At 40.3% G+C, this 20,103-nt stretch overlaps 1 long non-coding RNA gene across 1 annotated transcript in view; it reads left to right on the top strand.

The window, feature by feature from the left end:
• Positions 1-19,781, top strand: part of LOC123373750 — a 77,035-nt gene extending 57,254 nt beyond the window's left edge. Inside the window, exons 4-5 of the long non-coding RNA XR_006580846.1 lie at positions 17,030-17,081; positions 19,681-19,781. This is a non-coding gene — a long non-coding RNA (uncharacterized LOC123373750). The remainder of the gene's footprint in view (positions 1-17,029; positions 17,082-19,680) is intronic.
• Positions 19,782-20,103: the final 322 nt, after the last annotated feature.

Raw genomic sequence — 20,103 nt, forward strand, 5'->3', positions numbered from 1 at the left:
GTTATTCAATGGAATTCGCCTTGCAAGTCAGGAAATCCCCTCAAGATAGAGAGTAATTTTAAGGCTCCGGGACTGTAAGAGTAATAACCCCCATTGTGCATTATCTGTGAGGAATGAACTTGGGCTCTTCAGCCTGGATCCTTCAAGTGCTAGGGGCCAAAAGCAGAGGCCCCTAGCACTTGAGCTAAAAGACTAACTCCCACAGACCCAGCCACCAGAGAGGGATGAGAAATACTTTGGGAGAATGTTGATTAAATTATATGATATGGTTTTTGCTTCCTGGCTAAATGACTGAGGCCTCAATTCAGCAATGAACTTAAGCACATGCTTAAATCCATCTCTACACAGCAAAGAACTTAGATGTGTTCTGAAGCATTTTAAACCAGTGAATAACAAATAGCAAATAAGGAATAACACACTTTTTTGTATGAATTTTCAGACAAACAGTCATTGGTGATAGAGCTAATTTAAAAAAAAAAGCCAGTTTGTCAAAACTGAAACTGGTCACAAAAAGGGTTGTTTTTTGATGAATCTCTACTCCTAACTCAAACATTTTTGGGGAAAAAAGTCATAATTGTTGAAATGTTTTGTTTTGACAGTTTTGTAATGAAGAAATCTGGTTTCCAGATTCCAAATGACTCTTTGTTCAGAAATGTAAGCTAAATAGACTCAAAAAATGGTTTAAAAAAAAGGAAAAAAGGTTGAAACGGAAATAAAATATTTTGAAATCATCCAAATGAATGTTTCAATTGATCCAAACTGGGGGGAAAAAAATCACTTTTTCAGTTCGCAAAAATTGTTGCGTTTTTTGGCTTTTTGTCCTAATTGAGATGGGAAAAATTTTCAAACTCTCTAAAATATTTGCAGAACAGGAAAACCACTTTCTGCCAAGTTCTATGATATCATTTGTGAAACTTTTGGGATTCCATATGTCTGACAATTGTCCAAACACTAACAAAAAACAAACAAGATGACTGTATTAATTTTAGTGAGCTAACTCTAATGCTTTTAATCACAACAACATTCATAAATCCATTTCTTAAAATTTGTCTTTTTCTGAATGGGACACAGAATTATGCAAAGACACGAGGAAAAAATGATAAAGGAAATGCTTTGGCTTGAGTATGTCCCCCAAAAAGTTAAAGGTTCATAGACTCAGAATCATTCCTCGTTCACTTCCCTCTGCCTCCAGGGTGCCATTAATCAGAATGTAACTGGGACAAAATAAGAGATATTGGGTAGAAATGTCAAAAGCACCTAAGTGACTTACCATCCTAAATCCCATTAATTCACGCTTCTAAGTAACTTATGAGCTTTTGAAAATTGTACCTATTTGAATAATATTTACTATTCATGCATTGTTTATTGTCTAATATATTAATCACACACTAAGGAATAATGTTCAGGCTTTCTGTTTAAATCAAGGACATTTCTGTTATACTGTACTTCGAATATACTGAGAATTCAGTTCATAGTATCATTAGAACAACACATTTTTATGTCAATGTATTAATGTTCTACGAGGTCTGCCCTAGAAACTATGTCAACATATTCCTCACCAATGGAGATCATGAAATACCGACAGCAATAGTGTTAAAAAACAAGCTTTTAGATCCATTTTACTTTGTTGCAACACTGCTTTGCAGATACTGAATTAGAGCCCATTTAAACCATTCAAGCATATAATCAAATTTCAGTAATGAGTTATTAATTAAGCAGGGGCATCCAATTCTGTGCTAACTGCCTCATAAACAATCGACAGGAGATTTGTGAATTTTGACTTCCTGACACTATTAAACAAATCAATATTAGGTTTCAGACACAGCAATTCAGACAGTTTTCCCTGTTATTTGGCAATCGTCTGCCTAGAATACTAATGAAAGAATTAAGAGCTGTAGATTTTGCATGTGTTCCATCAAAAAGATCCTTATCTGTGGGGAATTGGGGCCTGATTTGCATGGCAGAAGACTTTGCTTTTGTAGGTACAATTTTTCTCAATATGTCACTCATTAGTATTTATAAACTACTGAGCAGTGAAGCCTTCAGCCTCTATTCATAATGAACGTTCATATCCCTGTTGGAGATACAAGTGAACAAAGCATTTTATGTATTTATTTCGTAGTCCAGTTAATTTATAGCTAACCTAGCCTATAGAAAATTTGTGTCTAAGGATCTCTCTGAACAGCTGACACTTGCTTAATTTTTAGGAGGCTTTAGCTTGCTGAAAATACATAAGTAATTAACTTATGGCCGTTTATTCTATATGTAGCATTTCTATGGCTAACAATTACCTTCAAGAAATTACAAAATCATTCATTGCTTTTGTCTACACTACGAGCTAGGGGTATGATTCTCCAGCGTGTGTACCTGTGCTCGTAGTAGCTCGATGAGACCTAGCAAAAGTATAAATAGCAATATAGCCATGTGTACCCACCATTTTCAGGAGTGTTTGTGTTTGCAAATGGGGAAAACACAACCCTAGCTCATAGTGCAGATGTGTTTCTCTCATTGTCCCTCCCTTGCCTGGTCTCGAGTGACTTTAGGCCCTGATTCAGCAGTCCATTACTGTTAGCAAAGCACCTGTTAAAGTTAAGCAGCTGCTTAAGTAGGGTCTAATGCTGGTGAAAAGTGCTGGGTTGATGGTAAAGGAGGATGGTGTCCATAGAACAAATACAGTAGCAATGCAGCTTTTCCACACTGCCCTTGCCAATGTGGCCCCATTCTAACCTAGCTGAACTGCATCGGAGGATAAGCAAGTTCTTAATGCTCCATACTCATACCTCTAATGAACCTGCCAGCAAGGGTGCCTATCAGTGCCGGTTGTAGTGGTGGTTTTTGCAAGCAAGATACTTGTCCACTGAGATCTGGACTGAGATAGTACACGGCCAACTCTCAAGATTTTCTGAATGACAGAAGGTCCTGGGCCAAAACTGTGGATCTAAACACCGAAAATTTTTGAAGAGTTTTGAATGTAACTTCAAGCTGTTATCGCAATAACTGACTGAACCAAAACTCTGATTTCAACTCCCCTGAACTTTGGAGGGTGAGTGAGTGAAATCCTGATCTGAAATTTGTCATATGCACTCATCCGCAACTGATTATTTTATCTAAACCGTTTGGGGCTTGAGTCGGCACAAGAAGTTTTCTCATGGGAATTTGCTATTTCCTGCATTGGAAATGGCACAAGAATAGATTTTTCTCTTGATTTTGTAGTACTTCTAAGTTCTACATCAGTCCTGGCTGACAGGAAGAAGCACAAAGATGCAATAGAATTAAAATGAATAAGAAATTAATTTGGGTGTTTTCATTAGGTTCTCAAGTGATACAGAGCTCTCCTTTGGAACCAAATGAATTGGGTGGTTCTTCTTCTTACGCCAAAAACCTGGGGGAGCTGGCAAACATTATGTCTTTATGTATGCATGTACCCACTTTCTGGATTTATGTCTGTGAACAACAGACATTCAAAAGTGAGATTTTTCTGACTGGGAGCGAAAGTACTGTAGCTTACTTACCCAAATGACACATTTGTACAACCATCCACAACTGAATAGACATACGTGTGAACATATTACCCTCCAGTGGCCGGTTTACAAAGAAGAAAAAAGCCTTACTGCTATTGACAGCAAATAAGATTCTCCTTTAGATCAACTGTTAGAGGACTGATGTTTAGCGGCTGAGTTGGATTACTGTGTTTTTAAAATGGTGGGTTTGATTGCATGGATCAAAACTATTCTCCATTAATAAAGAAATAAGAGTTCAGAGATTTTGCATAGGCACACCCCACATTTGCATGCACAAATTACCATACATAGGCAGTTCCATTTGGAGTCGCAGTATTGGAGTCTGCCACGGAAAATGTTGCCCGCCATGTATCTGTTTGAATAAAGAGATGAAACAACTTCCTTTGCTTCAACCTTAGTATCAAGTAAATAGGTATTTAAAAATTATTCTGGCATATAGATTTATTTTAAAAATGGGATGATTTTATGTTCTGACTTGTTTGATTCGTAATATTATAAGCTTTAAACAGATCTACTTACAGGCTGAAATCCTTGTTCCGTTGATGTCAATGGCTAAACATATTAGCAGAGGTCTCAAACACGCAGCGCGGCCCGCGGAGTTATTTCCTGCGGACCACCATAGGTGCCAACTCCACCGGCAGCCAGGCTCTCCTCCCCCTAGCCCCCACTCCTCTCCGCTGTCCAGCGTGCCACGTCCCCGCTCCTCCATCTACCTCCCACCGCTTCCTGCTTAGGACTTTCCAGGGGGGGGGGGAGGAGCGTGGATGTGGCACGTTATGGGGAGGAGGCGGAGAAGAGGCGGGTCCAGGGCGGGGATTTGGGGAAGGGGTTGGAATGGGGGCAGGGAAGGAGTGGGAAGAGGCGGGGAAGGGGCGGGGCCTCATGGACTAGACGAGCAGTCTGAGGTATGAAGTTCAACATGTATGATTCTTTGCTGTGAGTAGTTGGGAAGAATGTTTGTTAAAAGTGGCAACATATTTTGTATGAATAGTTACTTTAAAAAGTTCCTGCCATTACATCTATGTTGATAGACTGTTAGTGTAGATCATCATCAGTGTTACTGACCACATAAGGAATAGTTACAGGTGTTTATATTTTATTAAAACCCCTCTTTGCATTACGGTTTTTAAAAAGTTAATACATTGACTTTTAATAGAATACTATATTACTCTTCATTTTTTTCATTTTTGACTATACTTTTGTATCGATGTATGAAAAGGTTTCAGTGATGCGGCCCTCAGGCCAATGTACTAGTCCTCATGTGGCCCTCGTGGTGATTTGAGTTTGAGATCCCTGCATTAAAGACTGTGAGGCACTCAGAGACTATGGTCATGGGGGCCATATAAGTATGATGATAGATAGACAGACAGACAGAAAATGCCCATTGACTTCAACTGGGCCAGGATTTCTCCCACAGTATCTACTCTCTTTATCTATTATTATTTATATTATCGCAGCACCTAGGCGCCCCAGTTACAGTCCTGGAACCCATTGTGCTAGGTCTTATACAAACACAGGACAAAAAGACGATCCCTTCCCCCAAAAGCTTACAATCTAAATAGAAGATAAAGACACCAGATGCACTTAATTGTGCAATGCCTATTAATGTTCACGCGAGTCACATGTGAAAATGGAAGGAAGCTGGCTGCCTACCAAAAAAAAAGCGATTGAGCCACAGAGATTGATTGATTGATTGAAGAGTTTTCGCTTATTTCTCTTTTCTACCTTTCTCTCGCCATCTATCTGTCAATCATATTTTAAGACACCTAATCTACTAAAATCACAAAGGCTATCACATATAAAAATAATGCTTATCGGTCAGGCCAAATTAACATAAATAAGAATATTCAAATTTAGATTAACCATCAATCCTACTTCCTATTATTCTTATCATTAGGAAAGTATTTCTTTTAAACAACTAGTATACTGGACATTTCGCATAAGTTGGAGCTGACCTGGATCATGTTCTGTCTAGAGTTTAATTTAAAATACATTTCAATATCTTACACATATAACATGATCTCTTCTGCAGTGTGCTGTCATTTTTGTGGAGCATTCAGCTCATTTGAAAATCAGCACTTGCTCCTGCATAGATCCCTAAGATGCGCCACCTTTGTAAAGGGGCAACTTCAACTTGAAATTTATTTTGATGGCCTGTGCTGAACAGATTTGATGGTCTGATGGTCCCTTCTGGCCTTAAAATCTATGAACCCATGAGTCTATTGAATCTAGTTTGTTTCCAAAAGTGTATTAAAACTAGTTTCAGGTGTTACATCTGCCCTCAACAATTTTTGTGGTTTTGCAATCTATTGAAATGCTGGGGTGTTCTCTGCCCCATTGCTAAGTGACAGACCTACACCAACAGCTGAATTTTACTATCTTGGGCCCAGCCCTGCATGGTTTACTAACTTGGGGCCCGTACCTACTCAGATCCTCACTGCAAGGATTGGGCACGAATAACTTTACATGTACATGAGTAGTTGTAGGCATGGCTGTCTTCCTATTGACTTCAGTAGGAATATCATTGGATATAAAATTCTGTGTATTTGTTTGCAGGAACAGGGTTTAACTGATTAGACATAAAGTGCTGCCAAATGCACAAAGTACGTAAAACTGACAAAATGGAGATACATTTTTTCTGTAATCTCTTTCAATTATAATAACCAAGGCTTCGCATGTAACAATAGTAGGTTTAAAAATTCAAATAGAAGTATGATTAAGGTGATGGTGTCCCTTAATGGGGCAAAACATAAATCCTGCATACATTAAAAATTAGAGCCGTTATACATCACTTTCTTTTAATTAACGCTAACATCTCATAATTGTGTTGCTTAAGAAATCAAAGCTATATCAGTTTAATGCCCATAGCATATTCCCCATTTGATCAAAAGGATAGATTACACCATAGTTTATTTCCTTCAAAATTACATGCTTTTATTTAAAAATCTATCATTAAAATTTACAGTAAAAGCCATTTTCCAAAATTGTTCTTACTCAAAATATCAGTGTCAATGAGAAAAATGGAAACCAATTTGTGGGATCTGAAATTTATATTAATAGATTTAACGTCTTATTATATCATTATTATGGGGAATTAATTTTATACATATATCTGTTTTCCAGTATTTCTCATGCCCGCTTTCTCTCTCACACTCACTCTCTCTCTCTCACACACACACACACACAGAGTATAGAATCACAGAATCGTAGGACTGGAAAGGACCTTGAGGGGTCATCTAGTCCAGTCCCCTGCACTCATGGCAGGACTAAGTATTATCAACCATTCCTAGCACCACTTATTATTAAGGTTGCCTGACAAATCCTATTATAAGACCGTGTTTTGAGTTGCTTATAACTTTGCCAAACATTAACTGTTTGTGCTGAAATTTTCCATGATACACATCTACCTCATGCTGATTTTGGTTTTAATTTTGTGTTTGTTTATTTGTTTTTCTTTAATTTCAGCCAAAACAATTCAGCTGCTTCTGAGAATGAGGCTAAGGGGAAAAAGTTGTATCATAATGCAAGTGCACAAGAGGGCTGACATAAGTTTGCACATGGACTGCTTAATAATGTTCGTAAAACAGTGTGGGGGGGTGAGTGTGTATATGTGTTTGATTTCTAAACTGGAGCTTGAAGAGTTGTAAGTACTTCACTGCCCAGCTATATCTCAGTGATCAAGGGATTTTCAGAAATATGGAGATGACTGTAGTGAGGTGGTGTGGCCTCCATCCGAGTCAGAGGGGGAGGAATCACTCTCTCTGCCCAGGTGGGCAGAATCAGGCCGGGCTTGGCCCTCCCACGAGAAGTTGAGGGACAGGGCAGGAAGTACAAAAGGCAGAGCCCCTAGCTGAGTTGGGGCAGAGCCAGGGAAGGAGACAGACGTGTCCTGCTCGCTGCTGCCCGCCAACCCAAGTGCCGAGCCAGATGGCACTCTGGACCTGGGGAGGAGCTGGTAGGACTGCTGGAGGCTGAGTACCCTGAGAAATAGAGGCGCCTGAGACCACAGAGCCTGATCCAGAACTCTGGTAAGAAGTAGCCCAGGGAAACCAGACTTTAGTTTGGTGTTGTTGCGGCTTAACAGCCAGTCAACATGTTGCGGGAGGATCCCCGCTGACCCAGTGGCGGGACACCCTGCCACTGTTATGCCCTGGGCTGGGACACGGTGGAGTCAGGTGGGTCTGCATCCCCCGCCACCCCACCACTGGGGTGGCAGCCTCCCCACCATAGGCCACAAAGCCTGTATTTGTCTGTCGCCCACAGAGCCAGGATGATAGACTGTTTGCCAGCACTCCACCGCCTAAGGATTCATGCTGTAGACTGCTGGCTACCAGTCCTACCCTGCCTAGGGGTTAGAGCCATTGTCAGCTCTGCTCTGCCTAAGGGCTAGAACTTAGAGATTGGTTATTTGTTCTGTCTGCTAGAAGGCTTGGGACACTAACCGCTGATTTGCTGATTCCCTCTAATACTAGGCCGTGAGCTCGGTGACGTAGTGAGGTGCTGTGGCTTCCTTCCCACCCAGAGTGGGAGACACAAGCGCGAGTCCACTACAAAGACACATGATATATTCTTGAATGTCTCCGTTTAGTATAGTATGCCATGAGGCAGGGATTAGTGTTTTCGACTGCTATGTTTCTCCCCCTGTGGCAACAATGGCACAATTGCATACCACATCGCTTCACCTGGGAAGGTAATGTGAGTAGCCTCTATTACCCTCTTCATTGAAAGGAAAGGCAAAATTGGCCTGGATAATATTCTGAAACTCGCAGTAGAAGGCTAGGCTGACCATTTTCTAGGGACTTAATTTATACTAATCTAAATTTGTAGGGAGTTGTGACTGGCCCTATTAAATGATTAAGTGTCATTAACTGCTTTAAACCTTTGCCTCTTACCTGGCCAGACTCTAGGCATACTGTGAAATTACCTGATAATGGCTATGCATGCATAATATCAGTTACACAATACACAGGAGAAATAATAAGGAGAATAATGAACAACAGACCTTCCATATAGGGAAACACTTCTTGATGTAGCTGTTTTATGTGATATAAATACATTAGATGGTTATACAAGGTTTGACTTTGAGTATAATGTAACTTTTTATTGAAACTCATTGTCCAGGTAAAACAAAGAGAATCAATTATTTTGGGTAGAAAATATGTAATCCTCTTAATGCTAAGGTCTCTTTTCAGGAGTACTGGCATCGTGTGTGTGTGTAAGAGTGAGAGAGAATGTATATTCTGTGACTGGAGTTTCAACCCATTTTATTTGTGACCTATCAGAAAACAAATGTTTGAAAGGCTTTTGATCAAAGCACTGGCTTGGGATTCAGAAGTTCTAGGCTCTATTCCCACACACTTTCCATTGAACCTGTGGGCAAGTCACTCACATCTGTGCATGCCTCATTTTGCTATCTGTCACACAGGGGTAATAGCAAAAAAAAATGAGCCATCCTTGTGGCACCTTAGAGACTAACAAATGTGTTTAGGCATAAACTTTCGTGGGCTAATTTGTTAGTCTCTAAGATGCCACAAGGACTCCTCTTTGCTTTTGCTGATACAGACTAGCACGGCTACCACTCTGACACAGGGGTAATAATACTTCCTTACTTCGCAGGAGTCTTGTAAGGATCAGTTAACTTATATTTGATATGTGCTCAGGCTCTGCAGTTATGGGTACCATAAAAAAGGCCTCATTAATTATTCTTTCTGTAATTAATACATATGGGTGCATATAATAAAACTGGTGTGGATTTGTCATGTTCTGCATGTGATTAAGTAAAATAAAGTTGACCATATCTTGATGCAGCTGTGTTTTACACAGCAGTCCTTATTCCACTGTTCCTGCTTATGAGCCTCTCCCATTGACTTTAGTGGGAGTCTCTCCTAGGTATCAGCTGCATAATCTGGACCATTGTTTATAGTATACTTATCATGATACTATCTTGATACCCGTTGGTGTATAGTGTGCTGTGCCTTTAAAAGTGGTGGTTTTGGTCTAGTCCTGAGATTTAGTCCCATTACTAGGAAGGTCCCGTCCAGCAGTGCACTTAGACATCAATGGGAGTACTCATGGGCGTAAACTTGAGCACATGCTTAAGTGTTTGGGACCTTAAAGTAAGAATGCAGAGAAATTAAAGAGAAATATTTCTATATAAGGTTCTATATGGCAATGAAGTTTGACACACGTAAGTATTTCTCAAACTCAGCCAGGAAAATAAAAGAATGAGATTTATCAAACTTCCCAGTAAGCAGATTTGTATGGGTACTACATGTATTCATGTATAGTTGGTTTGTTCTCAGGTGCCAGAGGACTGAGGAATAAGGGAGTGGAGGGTTGAAACGACTAGCAGGACCACATTCTCTGAGGCTTAGAAAAATGGTTTCTAAACTATGCTAATAATTATGTAATATCAATGTACACATGGGATGAATGGCATTTCATAATCATTGTGTGACACATTAGAGTCCAATCAGCATCTGAATAAGAGAAGGTTTTAAAGTCCCATTTAAATAATTAGTTGTTATTGTATTCAGGGAAAGCAATCGGAGACAAGATCCCAGTAACTATAATTTCTAAAAAGTTACTAGCTATATCAGGTGTAGGAAAAGCACTAAATTAGTGTTCACATTTGACAGGACCATAAAGGTTGCCTAAAACCTTTTGAGCTTTTCATGCTTTTGATATCATATCTCGTTTTCTGCATGAATGATAAACTCAATTGATCTAAAGAAACCTGAGTTTTAATTTACAGCAGATGAAGCTTAGATCACCTGATATCCACCTTTCCAGCAGTCATTAAAACTGTATGGGTGGTGGCCACTTTTGCAGACATTGACAGACTCAGCATGTAGACACATGAAGAGTGTGGATTTTCAGTGTAGTATCTTAGTGCCTCAGGAGCTTGAATGTATTGACCCTCCCAACACTGTTGTGAGGCAGAGGAGTGCTGTTATTCCCATTTGACAGATAGGGGTCTGAGGCACAAAGGGTATGTCTACACAGCCTGCTGCAGTGAGTCTCAGAGACTGGGTCCACAGACTCTGGCTTGCGGGGCCCATGCTACGGCACTAAAAATCACTGTGCAGACATTCGGACTTGGGCTCTGAAGCCTAGGGAGGCAGGGAGGCTTCAGAGCTCGAGTTCCCGCCTGAGCCACAATGTCTACACAGCTGTTTTTAGCACCTTAGCCCTGCAAGCCTGAATCTGGGGACCCAGGCTCTGAGACTCATTGCCAGGGGCTGCTGCTAGCTGTGTAGATGTACCCAGAGAGGCTATGTGCCACACCCTAGGTCCCATAGGAAGTCTGTGGTGGTACACTGAATTGACGCTGAATCTCTTGTATCCTAACCACCCTTCCCCTCTCATCAGTGGATTTGATGTGGTCCGTGTATCTGTTGCTTCGACAAAGCAGTCATTCGAGTAATGTATGAATATAAATGAACTGAGAGCGCAAGATCATTCCGGTAGGTTCTGAGGTGCTGGATTAGTATTTGTAGATATGATGGGCAGCAACATGGCAGGACCCTATCGACGAGTGCACCCATAGGCTGGATACCAAACTATTGACGCTATCTTTGGGCAACTGACGTCTCCAGTGTTAGAAAACATAGCTCACAGAGTTTGTCAAGCATGTTCTGCTGATCACTACTGGACAACATGGCACAGGTATCTTCCCACCCTTTTCTCTGATAGGGGATAGCCGATAGTGGACAGCAGTGATATTGCAGGCTTCACTATGCCATAGCCAATTACTTACAAGAAAACAAAAATCTCACCTCCACCAAAGCCAATGGAAATCTCCCACATTTTTTGCAGGTTTTCTGAAAATACCAAATGTTTAATTTTTTCCTCATGAAAATTAAAGGAATTTTCTGCATCCTCCTTTTTGCAAATTATTGCTTCCAAGGAAAAAAATGGGTAGCGTGTTATGATCAAGGGCTGTTCTGAGCCATGGCTGGCTGTGTTACGCCTGTGCACCCCATGCAGGGACCAGTGGGGTTGCACAGGGGTAACTCAGAGCAGAATTTGATCTAAATATATATCTGTTTTAGAGCTTTGTCCACTATAGTATCGGAGGACCCCCTGGTTAACAGATGGGCAAGGTCCCTAGTGGATTTCATTGTCTTCCAATCTTCTCCTCTCCTTGGTTATAAGAATCCCTGCATTAGTTATAGGTGTTTTTTTGGGAGGGAGGGGAAGGAGAGGTTGTTATAACCCTCAGTCAGGTTATGACGGAAAAGCGTTATCCAAGAGGAAGTGAGCTACAGGTGGTCAGACTCTGGACTAGTCTAATCTCTTCTGGAAGTTTGTTCCGCAGCTGGATCACAGGTCCCCATCAGCCCTCCATCTTGTTCTCAGATGAACTATAAACTCTGCTCCTAGCAAAAAACCAAAAGTCCAAGAGATACATTATGGACACAGATACATTTTTCAAGAGTGATAAGACTCACGCATTGTCTTAAAATCAAGACCTCTACAGGCAATGGTCACCAACACACTGGTTTAAACCACGGCGTAAGTTATTTTTATATTTGTTACAATCTATTATTTTTATAGCAACATAAATGTATATAGGTCTTTACAGACAAATAAAGGTGAATTCTGTGCCCTGGAGAGCTCACAATCTAGGCAGAGATTTTAAAGAGAAGTAGCAGTGTAAAGTCAACCTTTCAATAGCTATTAGTGGCTTATGATAAATCTCTCACTTGCAAGAAGAATGAAGGTAAACCACAGCAGCTATATGCTTTTGTAGATAGTGTTTTTGTTTTGTTTGTAACAAACTAACGTATCTCATTGAAGGCGTGTGTGTATGCATTAAAATGTCAGGAATATTATGATTCCGACACATATTAAAGGTTTAGACTTGCTAGGATTGTTACGCTTTGCATGAGAAAGGAACACCTTTTGTGGATCTTTAGATATTGTCTTGTTTTACCAACATTTGCAAAAACAAATCATGATAAGGATCATGCCTTATTGTGCATGAATAACTGCACTTTTCACGCTTTCATGGGAGTCTGGCAACCAGCAAGAGCAGCGTAGTCGCTGAGCGAGAGGGGAAACAGCCTGCGCATCTTAAAGGAATTGGATTTCTCAAGGTGAAATTCACAGCCCCTTTTCAAAGCTCAGGAGTCACTGGGCCTTGCATAGGGATACAGAGGACTGAGGGAGCAGAACAGCCCCTCCAGCTGGAAACAGTATATGGAGCATATGCACAGCCATTCCTATCGCATATGAGCTGTAGCAACAGTTCTGCCCCACAATGCTCTCTGTGCTGGGTTTGCACCATTATTATTAATTAGTAGGAATACTGGAGGCTCCTAGGAGCCCCCAGTGATGGTCCAGGACCCCACAGTGTTAGGCACTGTACAGACAGAACAAAAAGATGATCCCTGCCCCAAAGAGTTTACAATCCAATGGATCTGTGCAGTTTCCAGGCTCACAGGCCATACCCCTGTCACTCACATATTTGTGCCCATCTTTCCATACTGGCACAGACTGTTACAGGAAGGAATCCGTGTGATGGCAACCAAATACCAAAGGGATGGGTGTTCTAGAAATACATACATGAAGAAGAAAAAAGAATTGCCCTTGTATCTTGTCTGAAGCTAGTTCAGTGGTGTCTTGATAGAGTGGATATGGATTTAATTTCCATTGCATGGCACTACCACTGATAGCAAAGTGCGTATTGGTATGGTTTAAATAATTAATATTTAGATGTTACATATCACATTTCATCAGTAAATCTCAAAGCACTTACCAAGAAGGGTAGGTATCATTGGCCCCATTTTACAGCTGGGAAAACTGAGACATAGAGAGGGAAGGTGACTTGCCCAAGGTCATGCAGCAGTGCAGAGGTAGATCCAGGAATAGGACTCAAGTCTCTGGACTCCTTATCTGGTGCTTTATCCACTGGGCCCCACTATTTGAAGTTAGGGTGACCGGATGTCCCAATTTTATAGGGGCAGTCCCGATTTTTGGGTCTTTTTCTTACATAGGCTCCTATTACCACCCACCCCCTGTCCCGATTTTTCACACTTGCTGTCTGGTCACCCTATTTGAAGTAGCCTCAGTGGTCCAAAGAGAGAGACCAGAGGATTCATGGAGTGGCAGAACCCAATCTACCCCCCTGCTTCTGCTCCAGGCTGCCCTCAGCACCCCCTGTGTGACAACTTACAAGGAAGCCACCATGGACCCAGGCTCTGCAGAAGGGTGTGCAGCTTCTGGGTGGCTTCTCTAAATTCCACCCTATCTCTGTGTATGACCATACCATTTCATCTGAGTGCCAGGCCTTCTATAACTAAAAACGTGTGGCAAGACGTGCCCATCAAAGCCTGAAAGATACACAGGCAAAGACAGGGTCCTGCGAAGACTAGGAGAGGGCAGGGGTGGATGACTGAAATATAGAAGCTGAGCAAGAGACCGAATGCTCAGACCATAGCAGTAGCGAGGGTGACTTCGAAGCAAATAACACATCACCAAAGATTAGACATAGAGCTATATCTTGAAGAGCTTATGGACGTGATTCTCATTTATACTAAGCCCCCTTTACACTGGTTTGACTGTGTAAAACAGCTTTAAATTGGGACTAGGATGTACGTGAGAATTCAGGCCTATACATTTAAGATATTTTATTTAATGTTGTGCTACAAAATATAAATATAAAGGGAATTCGTCAATGGCACAAGACTTGCAGTAGGATCTGGGCACCTAACCATTCTTTGTGCCTCTGAAAATCTCCCCCTTAAGCACTTTTTATTTGCCTTGTGAATAGTCATGCCCCTTAGGGGGGGAAACAATTTTGATCATTTATATGAGCATAATTCCAAATGGTTTTAAAGATTTAAGACCTCAAAATCATATTAGTTTACACTGTCCCTTGAAACTATATCACTTCCAGACTTCTTTCCACCCCCACAGCTCTAGAAAACAATTTACAAATGTTAAAACAATCTAACAGAAATAAATGAAACTATTTCATTTATTTGAATAAAAAAGAATGGTTCCCTCTTCCCCCACCACCCCCAGCTTCCTTGCCTCTCTTCTAAATCTGACTTGTGGTTGGAGTTTATTTGATTAGTATTAGACTCTGGGTTTTGTTATTTTCAACACAGTAGTAGATCGTGTGTTAAGTAGGATAATGATTGTGAGCTGTAATTTAACTCAGTAATCAAAGTCATAAACTGAGCATTATCAAATTTATAAACTCAGCATGCTCAAGTATCCTTGGCGATAATGAACATGCTGAGTCAGATTACTCCCTTGCAATTGTTGATTGTCTTTTAAATAGTTTGGACTGTCTTGTATGTCATATTTGTCACTAGTACATTACACGAACAGTAAGAAAATAGCCAATACTCAAGAAGAGTACACTCTTCATTTGCAAAAAGCAGTATCATTTTTGCTTTAACTTTGCAGAGAGCTTCTTCCAGCTTTGTTTTCATTTTTGATCTAATGAACATGGAAACCTATTTTTGTACTTCAGTCTTTTACTGAGACTCTTTGGATCGGAAGACAAAAATAAAGCTTGCCCCTCTCTCTCTAGAAACTTCACTTTTACAGAGTCAGAGAATTTGGCATCTTTACCCAGGTCAAATGTTGTGCCAACAGAAGCAATGCTGACTTCCTAACATTGTTGTATTAACATACCTCAACTTTAGCCTGGGGGAGAGGGAAATGATGTTGTTTGGAATGAGATGGTAATTTACTTTCCATGCTTCTCAGTCCTAAGGCATCTTTTTAGGATGAGACAGCCAGCTGTGTAAATTGAAATTGGTGAACAATTGTCCACTGGAGGCTCTAACATCTGAAAAGCAGAGTTACATGCTCTACTCTGTCCATGTAGGCTATGGTGTTTTCATTTTACAGGGATAAGGGATTTACTGTTAAATTAATGGACATTTCAAACTCCAGTGGCAACACATGTTACTGCCTGCATTATTGGGAAACAACTTGCATCTGCACAACTTATCATTTGGAAACAAAAGCTTCCAGTAACTATGTGATGGCACAAGAAAATAACACATGCTACTAGTGTGCCAAAGGAAATCAGGTCACAAACTCTCTCTGAACGTCTTGCAAGAGGATATCTCATGTACAAGTTAGGACAGGCATTAAATTGGTCACGCTTCAACTTTTGATTTTTGTTTTAATTTAACATCTGCACTTCGACTTGGCCTACAGCACTTTGTCCTTTTTTTAGCCCTTTGCAACAAAGCCGTGGAAAGCTGATCTCAGATTCACATTAATGGCCTTGGATTTTCAGGTCATTCATCACAGCAAGTCCCCAGTTCTGATGCTGTTTCATAGAAAGACTCACATATCCTTGTGGAAATACTTGCCCTCGCAGCCTATCTTTGCTATCCCATGAATCAGGGTTTTTTTTATTGAAACGTGGCTATGTCATGAGATAAATTGTCAAAAATATTCAGCTCTAATTGTCTCTTGTTTCAAAAGAGCTGAAAAGCCATCAAACCAGAAGCAATCTGATGCTACTTATTAATGGGGGCACTTGGTGACAACTCCACAGCCATCATAAAAATCTTAGTTTTGTTTAACAGAGTCTAAACTTCCTGAGTTACGTGTGACCATACACCAGAACAGTCAGCTGAATGTATCTTCTAAACAGCAGAGGGCTTCTCTGACAAAATATCCCTTTCCCCTGGGATTGGTGGCAGGACTTGTTAAAAAAAATGCTGTGCAATTGCAGGGGGCACTGGCAACTGTGACGTGCAGGAGAAAATCCAGAAAAACGCCATCTTCAGACTGTGGAAGCATCTACACTAGAAAAACAAGGATGCATGTAACAGCAACAGCCAGCAATGGTACCGCTGCCTCAGTGCTAAACCTTGACTGTAGGTTGGGCTTGGGTATTTCTATCTTTACTTGCCATTCAGATATCATAGGAGAGGCAGTCTTGAATAATCAAATGCAGGTCACATCACTGAAAATCAGGCACAGTGTTAGAAAACTGGGTAAGTATCGGTAAGTCTTTGTGCAGTCCAATATGAATGACAACTCCTAATTTTCTTGGACCCTGATCCTGGGATGTATTTTGTGCATTTACCTTGTATTGACCTTCCCATGGTAGTAAAGTGCCTAAAGCATATCTTAAAGTTAGTCTTGTTTGCCCCGTTTTAATAAAGCAAAACATATCATTATGACTTAATTGATACTGATGTAATAATGACTTTTGATTTAGAATATGATACATTTCAACCAACTGATAATAATCTGTTCAGCTACTAGATTATTTAAATAGGAGGGAAGTTGTCCTTTGAAAAGACACATACTATTGAAGACAAACCTAAGGTGGTCATTTCTTTATCTAAGTTTTTCTGTAACTTTTTAGAAAGTAAGCATTGGAATCATTACTTAAAGCTCATAGACAATATATACTATTAGCAATTCTTGGGATTAGAAGTCATGGGAATTGTCTAAACAAAATGTAATCACTCTTCTTGTGTGTAACCAAATGCATAATTGTTGTTTCTTATTCTTAACAGATGGTTTATATCTCCCAAGATTTATAGAAGAATTCATAAATTGGCATCTCTGGTATGTCAGAAATGTGAAACTGCCTCTGTTCCCATTGTTCATTGCCTGTGAACCTGCCACTGACAGAAAGAGTTTGGTTAAAGTTTCAAACTCACACAGTACAATTTAAATGTGATATGAAACTGGATTTTTTTTCTCATTAGGGCTACATATTTTGATCATCTGGACTCACTAGAACTAGATGTATGGCATAATATACAGTCAGTAGTATCTTCTTAGTCAGGTATCTACATCCTTCCCGCCACTCAACGTGTGAGTAGGCAGGGGACATTGATGAAATAATCCACAGGAACCTTTCTTAATCAAATATTCTGCCAAGCTCATCCTCTTATGGCTCAAAAATCACAGCTGGTGAATTTCCATTAGTGCAAGTATGTGTTGGGGTGTCAACATATTGGCCTAAAATTGACCATCATATTCAGTGATTTGATTGGCTAATAGGATATCACCATTATCATTTCAGGAAGACAGTGATACTTTTTTATTATTGATGACATTGATTACTTATTTAAAATAAATGTTAAAGAGTGAGCAATCTCTCAGGTGCTTTAGAATACAATATTAAAAGTACCAGAAAAATGTATTATTTTTATTCTAGTAGTGAGTAGAGGCCCCAAATAGAGCTAGCCAGAAAATAGAGGGAGATTCCATGGAAAAATATCAACTTTTCCTCAAAACAAAATAATTAAAAATGAAATATTTGGTCTGGAAAGCAAAATATTTCAATTCTGAAGGTTACCCGGTACCTTGTGGGAGTTGTATTTCAGGTGCCTCAGCCTCCCATTCTCTTCTATAGGTCAGGCTCCCTGTTCGGACCACATTTCCCCTGATGCTGCATGGTCTTCTCTCTTGGTAAGGAGAGGTGGTGCATCATGGGAGTTGCATGGCTGCACTACAAAATGGGAAATTAAATCTGGCTGGGGATCCTGGCTCATAGAGGCGAATGAGAACATGAGGCAATTGAACTACCACTCCCATGAGACACTAGAGAGACATATCCAAATTGAATTTTTTTCTGTTTTTGGCTGAAATATTTCATTGTGGGGGAATTTTTTTTAAATAATCAATTTCCCAGCACTTTCCCAGTGGGCACTTGTCATAAAAAATTCATTATAGTAGAAAACCCCAATTTTCATAGAAAAAGTTTTCAACCAGCCCTCACCCCAATCAAAGTCAGGGCCCCAGTTTGCTAGATTCTGTGCATAGCAAAAGGCACTTCCAGGCCTGAAAAGTTTATGGTATGCATAGACGAGACATACAAAAAGTGAAGAAAAGAAATACTATCCCCATTCTGAGCAGCACTGATTATCCCCAGATGGGGAGCTGAGGAACAGACAGATTAAGTGACTTGACCAAGCTGGCACAAGAAATTTGTGGTGGAGCTGGGAATTGAACCCAGATTTTTTGAATGGTTGCTTATGAAGGGCCTTAACCACAAGACCAACCTTCATTTTGAAACTTGATCTTGTGGTCTTTTGCTATTTGACTGTCATCTCCATTGCTCTCAGTTTGGGTGAGACAAGAGCCACTTGTCTGCACCTATAACTTCTTTCAGCTACACTAAAACTGCTTCCATGAAAGTCATGTAATGCCACTCTAATAGCACACGAGACATTGCCAGGTGCAATTTTTAAAAAACAATATTTTGTGTGTCTGTAATATCTATCACACAGATGTGGTATAAAGGTTTTAATACATTTTAGGGTTTTATATTGCCACCCAGATTGTAGTATCTGAACATCTTCCATATAAAAACCCTAGCACACTTCATGGAGTCTCTGGGACTTCTCCATTTTTGGTAGATTTTTTTTTTGGACGTTGGGAGTGGTTTGAGAATATAAGGGGGTGTCAGTGTTACTTATGGTGAAAAGACTCTCAAAGAGGAAGGGTTTTGAAGCATTTCCTAAAGATGTTCGGACTCTGGATTTGCCTCATCTCTTCTGGAAGCTGGATCCCCTTGATACATGCTAACCACCTCAGCCCACAGGTACCATAATATACTTGTGTCCTACAGGGTACACATGCTTTGTTCCCAGCTCTCATAGGCTTCACTCTGGGCTTTGCAATCTGCATTGTCCCAGAGGAGCTCAGCTGTTATGGTGGTCCATAGATCAAAATTTGGTCTCTGATATAGCTGGGGCTTGAGCCATTAATTGCTTTGAAGATTAGGACCAGAGTGTTTAACTGGCATTGAAAGTGGACTGCAGGGACTTGAGCACAGCATGTTGAACCTGTTGGCCTAAGCAAGCAGAAGAAGGCAGGCAGCCACATTCTGGGGAGCCATCAAAGCGGTAGCTATGTCCTGAGGATTCTATAGCTGTGCAGCACCATTGGAACCACATTGTTAAGGAGCTGGGACAGGAGACCACAGAGTCACAGAATATTCCTCCAGTGAATCCTCAAGACTGGAGCGTGTTTTAGGAAATCTGCAGAACTTTAAAGAAGCCAAACCACATCTTCTGTTGTGAAGAGGGCAAACTCCATCCCACCCCACCAGGAGAACATGGAGGGCAGTCAGTGCTTAATTTGTAATGAAAGAGGTGTCGGGGCTCCAGCAATTAGATACTGGGGCTTAAGCCTTTTTTTTTTATACTTTCAGAACTGATGCAACAAGTCCAGAGGTGCCAGGGCTATGAAGTGCTACAGGAAAATAAACTTCTTGAAGGACTGAACTGACATTGGGAAACATTTATGTGTTTCCAGGATGTTCTTTTATTGAGTTACTTGTTGCTGCTCAGTAAAATAATCTAAAAGGAAACCCGTTAATGTTTCATCAAATTCTTGTTCATTTCAAAAAGCATAGACATTTCTGTGTCTGGTTCATATATTAAAAAGTTTGCCTACATATTAAGTTTCATTTTTTTGTCACTGGCTTAGCTTCAGATATTTCCATGAATCTTACTACGGGCTATTTTGAAGGATTCTAGACTGCTTTGCCAGTATAATCTTCAATTTCTAAAAAGTGTTATTTCAAAAGAGAGTTTTCTATTACAAAGTAAGAAAAAATTAAAGTACCTTGACA

The sequence above is a fragment of the Mauremys mutica genome, chromosome 7, assembly GCF_020497125.1.
Source record: "Mauremys mutica isolate MM-2020 ecotype Southern chromosome 7, ASM2049712v1, whole genome shotgun sequence".
NCBI lineage: Eukaryota > Metazoa > Chordata > Testudines > Geoemydidae > Mauremys > Mauremys mutica.